The sequence below is a fragment of the Triplophysa dalaica genome, chromosome 7 (assembly GCF_015846415.1).
Source record: "Triplophysa dalaica isolate WHDGS20190420 chromosome 7, ASM1584641v1, whole genome shotgun sequence".
Taxonomy (NCBI): Eukaryota; Metazoa; Chordata; class Actinopteri; order Cypriniformes; family Nemacheilidae; genus Triplophysa; species Triplophysa dalaica.
In genome coordinates, this window is record NC_079548.1 from 7,691,036 (window position 1) to 7,698,553 (window position 7,518).

The following is a 7,518-nucleotide window of genomic DNA, read 5'->3' on the forward strand; positions in this document are numbered from 1 at the left end:
TTTTGAGTAGAGAAGTCGTCTTTCACTTTCTCCCGTGTCTTGTTGTCTCAGTAACCCATTCTTGCTGCCCTGCTCATTCTTTTGTGTGCTTTTCTCTAGCTTTTATACATACAATGACACAAAACAATAATAGTTGATTGAGTTTGCAGATGGCCGGCTGCTCTTCTAATGAGAATTACTGATGGACTGAGGAGAGGCCAGGTTCATTCTGGCTATACATCTAGGTTAGCAAGAAGTTGTCTATACTGTAAACACGTGTGTAAGGTGGTTATTAATCTGAAAGTGGTAAAGTCAACTGCGCTTTTTTCTGAGGTGCAAAGATAGAGTCAATGGCCCATAAAATAGCAAAAAAAGAAAGAAAAAACACTCAGCTAAATATTAGTTAAACCTAAAAACAATGAATGAACTAACAAAGCCTTGCAGAGGCTTGTGAATCCTGTGACAACATCTGCTTTCATCTCCCTCCATAAAATGCCCTAATGAGTATACTGGAGCTGTCCTCACTGAATGCCTGAACCAAAAGGTGCCTCTTTTTAAAAGCATGCTTTTATGAACGGAAGCCACTGGTTTGAAGAGCTGTTAAAGGACACGTTTGCTGGGAGCATTAGACGGTTGCAAGCACACCCTCACACATACTTCACAACACACAGTTTACACACATCTGCAGGGCAGGAACCAGCACTCCGGGTAATGAAGCTCTAATGAAACCGCTCATCTTTTACCTTTCACCTATTCCTTCTGCTGCTAAAAATGAGCCTAAGATTCTGCCATATAAGATTTGTGGTACCACATTGAGGGGAATGTCAGATTTATTGGCGCTGTTTCATGTCATGTCATTCATTACAGAGACTGAAGTATATTAGCGTTTTCCTGTTGAGGAGGTTTCAAGTTGTGTGTTATGAATGTACTACATGTCATTATGGCAATATAATACACTTAGAGTAAACACGTCTATATAGTTTCACAACATCACTTGTATTCTATATTAAGTGTTTTATACTAAATAATTGTTGATTTTCATAACAAGTATAGCTTCTAAATAAATTAGTTTAAAAACTGTTTATTGGAGAAAAAAAACAGACTAGACATTTTTTTACATTGATTTTATTATTGTAATGATAAGCCATGTATGGATTTTCTATTTGAAAACCTGGTCAAAAATATGCTATTATGTACGAGATATGGTAAAATGTCAAGAAAAATATATTTTTATGGGTTAAACAACATTTAATACAAATGTATATGAAAAGACTGTTCATATTTTTATTAGACAGATTTATTTCTAGCCCATTAAATAGTACTGTTTAATTTTATCATTCCTAACATCTGTCTCTAATTGTTATGATCTTACAGGTAAACCTTATGTCGTTTGTGTAGTATATATATTTGTATAGATTTTCATAAAATCTAAAATTTTTAGAGTTATCAATGGCAACAACATACACAAAACAAATCACTAGACCACTTCAAGTGACATAAACAACGCTGGTCCAGAACAACTTCCGGTTTCAGTTTTTAGCACTACGAAAACGTTTGAACAAAATACAACCAACGGAGCATTTAGAAGCTAATGTTGAAAAATATCTTTAAGATTTAATTACCTATGTGAGATTTAAGTGCTTGTGGACCAGTGTTCACATTTTGTGAAGTGGTCTATACACTCACACACATACTACTGATGTCACTGACCTACATGATTAAATGCCCATTTGAATTAATTTAATTTTTCTTCATTGGAAAGATGAACCCATTTCGGAGGTGAACCACGTCACTATACCTTTCTCCACTTGTAGCAGCTTGCCGACAGATGTTTCAATTGGTTGTGCAGGCCCAAGGCACTCTAAAAAAATAAAAGCAGGTACCATATTGCTACCTTGTTATGCAGAGGCCTTGCAGTCTGCCGGGGCATTAACAGTGACTACAGTAAATGGCATTAGGAGCTACATACACTAATGTCCCACATTACTGTACCACAACATTTACATTTCCTTACTCTAAATACAGACCAGAGACAATACAACACACCATTCGGTTTTATTTTTGGGTGAACTTACCTTTCATTTTCTATTATTTTGCTTTAGGAACATAGTAAAGAGGCAAATAGGCCAGGGATGGAGAATAATAATAATGCATTTTATTTCATGGCGCCTTTCAGAACACCCAAGGTCACCTCACAAGCAATATACAGGTCACTACATAAAACAAAACACACAACGAACAAACAGCATATACATATAAAGTGCAATAAAGTCTCAATAAATCATGTTAAAAGGTTAAAAAAAAGCCTGTTGAAAAAGATATGTCTTTAGTCGCGTTTTAAAAGTCAACAAGCATTCGCTGTTGCGAACATCAAGAGGACGAGAGTTCCAAAGGCGGGGAGCAGCATAACTAAAAGATCTGGCACCCATAGTAGTAAGTCGAATCCGAGGTACCACAAGAGAAATTGAGGATGAAGATCTGAATGCACGTAACGGAGTGTAAACATGAAGAAGTTGAGTAAGATTTTGTGGTACAAGATTATGAAGTGCCTTATAAGTGAGTAGCAAGATTTTGAATTCATGTTTAACCGGAAGCCAGTGCAATTGCTGGAGAACTGGAGAAATATGCTCAGAATAAGGTGTTCTAGAGAGAACCCGGGCTGCAGAATTCTGAACCGATTGACGCTTATGTAGCAATTTGGTGGGAATACCTGTGAGAAGAGCATTGCAGTAGTCGATACGTGAAGTGACAAGAATAATAACATGGTGATGATTGGCATTGTTCTTCCAATCCCAGACATGCAAAAATTAAGCGGGCCACTTGAAAGTTTAATGAAGAAAGACATGTACACTATAATGCAATGCATGTCACTTTGGGTAAAAGTGCCTGTTAAATGCAAAGATGTAAATGAAAGACCTACTAAGATTATAAAAGATACTGAGCCATCAGATATTTTTAAACAAAACCACCTGACAGGTAACAAACAGTTAAAACAGCACATGTCTGCATGCGTGTTCACGCTGTGTTTTTATTTTGTATATGTTTATTGGTCCTGTGAAGTGTGTGTTTGCGTGTACACGTGTACACGTGTACGCGGATGCCAAACAGTAGCTTCTGGGTGTGAGACACACTTCACAAGCCCCTGTTAGAAGTTAAAGACAAACGAGAATATGTTAGTTGGCGCCTATGCTTGCTAAGACACCTCTGCAGCTCAGCAGGTGAGCAGTCGCACGCTTCAGACACATATTCATTTGTTGTTTTACAGCATCGGGTCTCACTTAAAAACCGCAGGGCTATTAAAACGCTTTTTATTAAACAAAATCTAAGCATGCACAAATTTATGCTGTTTGATCACGGAGGCCAACGAAAGCTGTTGTACTCTAAAACAGTTTGATTCAACTTGGCCAAAAAGTGCTGAACTCAGATTTACTGTGAAAATTATGACGCACCACTTTGTGACCATCTGTCTGTCCGGCCGTTAATCTATTTGTTCATCCATTCGAAACATCCAAACCAAAGATATTAATATTAACAAGTCGCGCCACTGCCCTTACAATGAATGGGGAGGAATGCAGTGCTCAATGTGGCCGCTATAGCGAAGGAAGTCCCGCCTTCCAGTTAAACAAGCCGATCGTCAACCAATAAAGACTGGCGAATGTCTGTGGCGCAGACTTGCCAGCCTGTGCTCAGGCCTGGTAGATGAGGCAACCTCGAAAAAGGTGATTTTTAGCGCAATATAAGCGTGGAAACCAAAGTATGATATAGTTCATGTTATGTTTAATTATTGATCAGAAGTATGCTGTTTAATTGTGATTTTTGCCAGTGATTTTAGAAAACAATTGCCTTCAAGTAGATAGGACTGTGGAATTGCTATGACGTAAATAGCTGCCCAGAGGCATTGTAAACATGGCCGTCAAGTGGCACGTCTTCCGCAAACAGACATTGATCCAAACCACTGCAACCTGAAGCATTCTTGTGTGCATCTGAAATATCTGAAATAACAATACCATGTTAAAACACTAAAGACCTTTGAATGAGATGTATTGGTCATTAGGGGCATGTAATAGGCTGCACGTGAATATAAAAGGATAAAGTGCTACGGAAATAAGTTTTATATTGCCAAACAACTGTTTTGACATGATTTAGCAGAGAGATGCTAAATACATGACACCACAGAAATCTGCCAAGCACAGTTGCCTTTTACTTTTACATAATTTTCTTGATTCACACCTGCATAAAGGTGACAACGAAGCCTCATGAGACTCTTCCTCCCAAGAGACGACGTGGTTTTCTCAATGCTCGTCTGTGATGGCATCACTTCTGCTTTGATAAACTCCTCAAATCTCAGACTAATGACAGGGTGAAGGTGGGTGGGGGGTTCACAATCCAGAGTGCCGCCCCAGATCTGGAGACGACTGTAAATGTCTGTTATTAAAGCAAAGGTAAAAATCATCTCGCACAATTACAGGTGCCTGCTGAACACACTGAGCGCACACAGACACGGGAGACAACCTGCGGGCGCTGGTGAACAGGTGGTCGGGGCTTGATATTTGTGAATTTTCAGATGTCCTGATGTTTTACGGTTCAAAAATTGCATTCATTTTAAGTATTGGTGATAAAAAGACTACGGTAGAAATGAGACTAATGGACTACGTGAAAAGAAACACCTGATGTTACGAAACACATCAGAATTCATAACATTTTTACTGAATACACAGTAAATTTGTTCCATCTTAACTAAATAAACGTGAAGTATGACTTCTGTGTTTAAAAATGTATTTAGTGTAAAAAGTACCAAAGGACAGTTTTTAAAGAAACTGATCACCCAAAAAGGAACACAAAAAATGAAGTCAATGGGTCAATGGGTACCACATCTGTTCGGATACCAACATTCTTAAAAATATCTTATTTTGTGTTCTGCAGAAGACAGTAAGTCATACCGGTTTGAAATGACAAGAGGGAGTGTAAATGATGACAGAATTTCAATTTTTTGCTGAACTATCACTTTTATTCTCAATATATTTAGCTTAATTCGATTCACTGCATTCAGAGATATTTTTGTTATTAATTGTTTATGGACAGCCACGCTTCAGTTTAGTAAAGCATGGAAAAGCACCACTACATGAGCTCTTTGGATCATTCTGAACTGTCCTCTACTCAACTATTTGTGTTGGTTGGGGAGGAACAGCATTGTGGTTCGAGGCCGAGAGTCCAACTGCCACGTCTCCAACGGCTTAATGGGGTTTATAATGAAATAAGGACTTTCAGTTTTTTAAATCCAGCATGAAATTGCTTACGTGAGTTTTGCCTTGAGGTTTGATTCTTTTGCTGGTTAAGTTTAGTCAAGACTAACCAACGTGATATCAATCACCTGATTTCACCTAGTCTCCTTACCTGCCTCACGGACAATACGAAACGCCACGGCGCTCTGGTTATTTGTTATGATAGCGCTCAACACAAACACAAACAGCTCTAATGATTGGGAAAGCTGGAGGCAGCAAAGCATTATGGGGAACGTTCGCATATGCGAGACCGAACTGCGACCGTTCCGCTCGCAGTTCATTCACTGTTCACTGTTACTTATGAGACAGATGTAAAGCCGTGAGATTACAAGGTAAAGCAAATAGAAACTGTGCTTCTCATGTTTGATACTGATACAAAGTTTAAAAGAGCTCTCAGGAAAGTTTAAAAAGAGCAACATTTGAGCAAAAATTCTTTCTTTGGTTAAAGCAGCTACAATTCATACACAGACAATAGCAGACAACACCATCTCTGTCTATGAAAATGTTTAGAAAATCAAAAGCAATGTTTCGTAAGCGTTAGATTAACGTACATTATTTCTCAACCACAGTCTCTCATGGCTCAAGGCAGACCAGAAAGAGGTTAGCAGGGTTGAGAGATGGAGACGTGTAATTTACCAAAACAGCTTGAAAGAGGGGAAGCAGGGATCTATTTTACTCTGGTATAATTTAATCTCCTTTGCCTTTGAGTAATTATGCGTTTAAAGTTTAGGCTTCTTTGGCTCTTGATTTTTTCTCATGTCTGTTTTCTTTTTTCTATTTCTCTCGTTCGCTCTCCATCACTCCTTGGTCAGTTAGGTGGGCCTCAATAACAGAGACAGTTTACTATCCATTAAGATAGCTGAGATAATTTCGTCAATTTAAGTGCCATGTTCAAACCCCCGGGCAGGACGTGAACTATCAGTGCGCGACAAACATTCCTGAAATAATCTGCACGGATTCCAGATGAACATTCACATTGTGGCATAAACATAAAAAAAAAGCATAAAATAGCAGCACCTGCATGATTCAGTTAATGCAAAGGCTCCTAGCATTACATCTTTAAGAACTGCGAAGCTCAAAGGTGAGAGGAGGAGAAAGGCAAACAGAGAGAGAGAGAGTTTATGAAAAGCACGCACTCTAATGTTATGCTGCCAGAAATAACAGTAAAGGAGCAAAATAAACCCAATATCACCTGAATTAAACCAATGCACATGGATAAGAGATGAAGATTTAAGACACAAGGCACAATTTTTTATGATATTTATGCAGTGTAATCCGGTGAATTAACCACATTTGTTCCTCACAACTAGTGCCGCATTTGGTTCACAAATTGAAATCATTTTTCACAAACCTTCCGATTGAATGTTGGTTTTTTAAAATATTTGTGCTAAATTGATAAAGCTTTCGGCTACCAATTACAGAAGCAATGTGCATTAAATTACTTGTGCAGTGATACGATAAATATTCACAAAGTCAATGGGAATAGTTTGGTGATTTAAAGCACAAACAGGTGTGTTTAAATGACTCTGTTTGGTGAGAAGATACACAGTTCTCTGTGTGTCCTCGGCTCTTGGGTCTCATTGGCACAACCAGAAGCACTATTATATAAAGTTATACTATCTTTTTAACCTCAACCAAAACTTTGCAAATTAGAAAGAACGTCAGAGAAAAATGATGTTGAACAAACCCTCACAGGAGTGCACACAAACATTTTTAGGACGTAGATGCAAAAATGTCAGATTGATTAATGAGACGGTGGTGTGGTTGACTCATACAGAAGATAAATGGTGAGAATTTTTAAATCATATGCTACTGCAATAACATAATCTGTAATAACCTAGATTTAATTAATTTCTTGATTTGTTATTTCATGTATATTTGCACAATTGCCATTGCGATATATTTATCTTTGCACAACGGACACATAAGTGCATCATTTTATATCTCTCGTATTCCTATAAACCTCTCTATATTACATCGATTAAAGGGTCAAGGTAAAGACCTTTCTCCCCCACATGCTATTGATCAGTCATTCTAAGAAACACCAATCAGTTGAGTTCTTAAAATCCTCTCTCTTTTCTACCATGAGCACTTTGTCCAGACCTGCACACTGCTGGAAAAATGTCGTGCTGAAAAGCGATTAGTTTCTCCCATCCCCCTTTCTGCAGTGTTCCAGCCGGGAAAATTTGTCAGGGAGTGAGTGAGTCCAAGTCTGCGTCTGCAGAGCACATTACCTCCCCCTTTCTCTCTCTCTCTC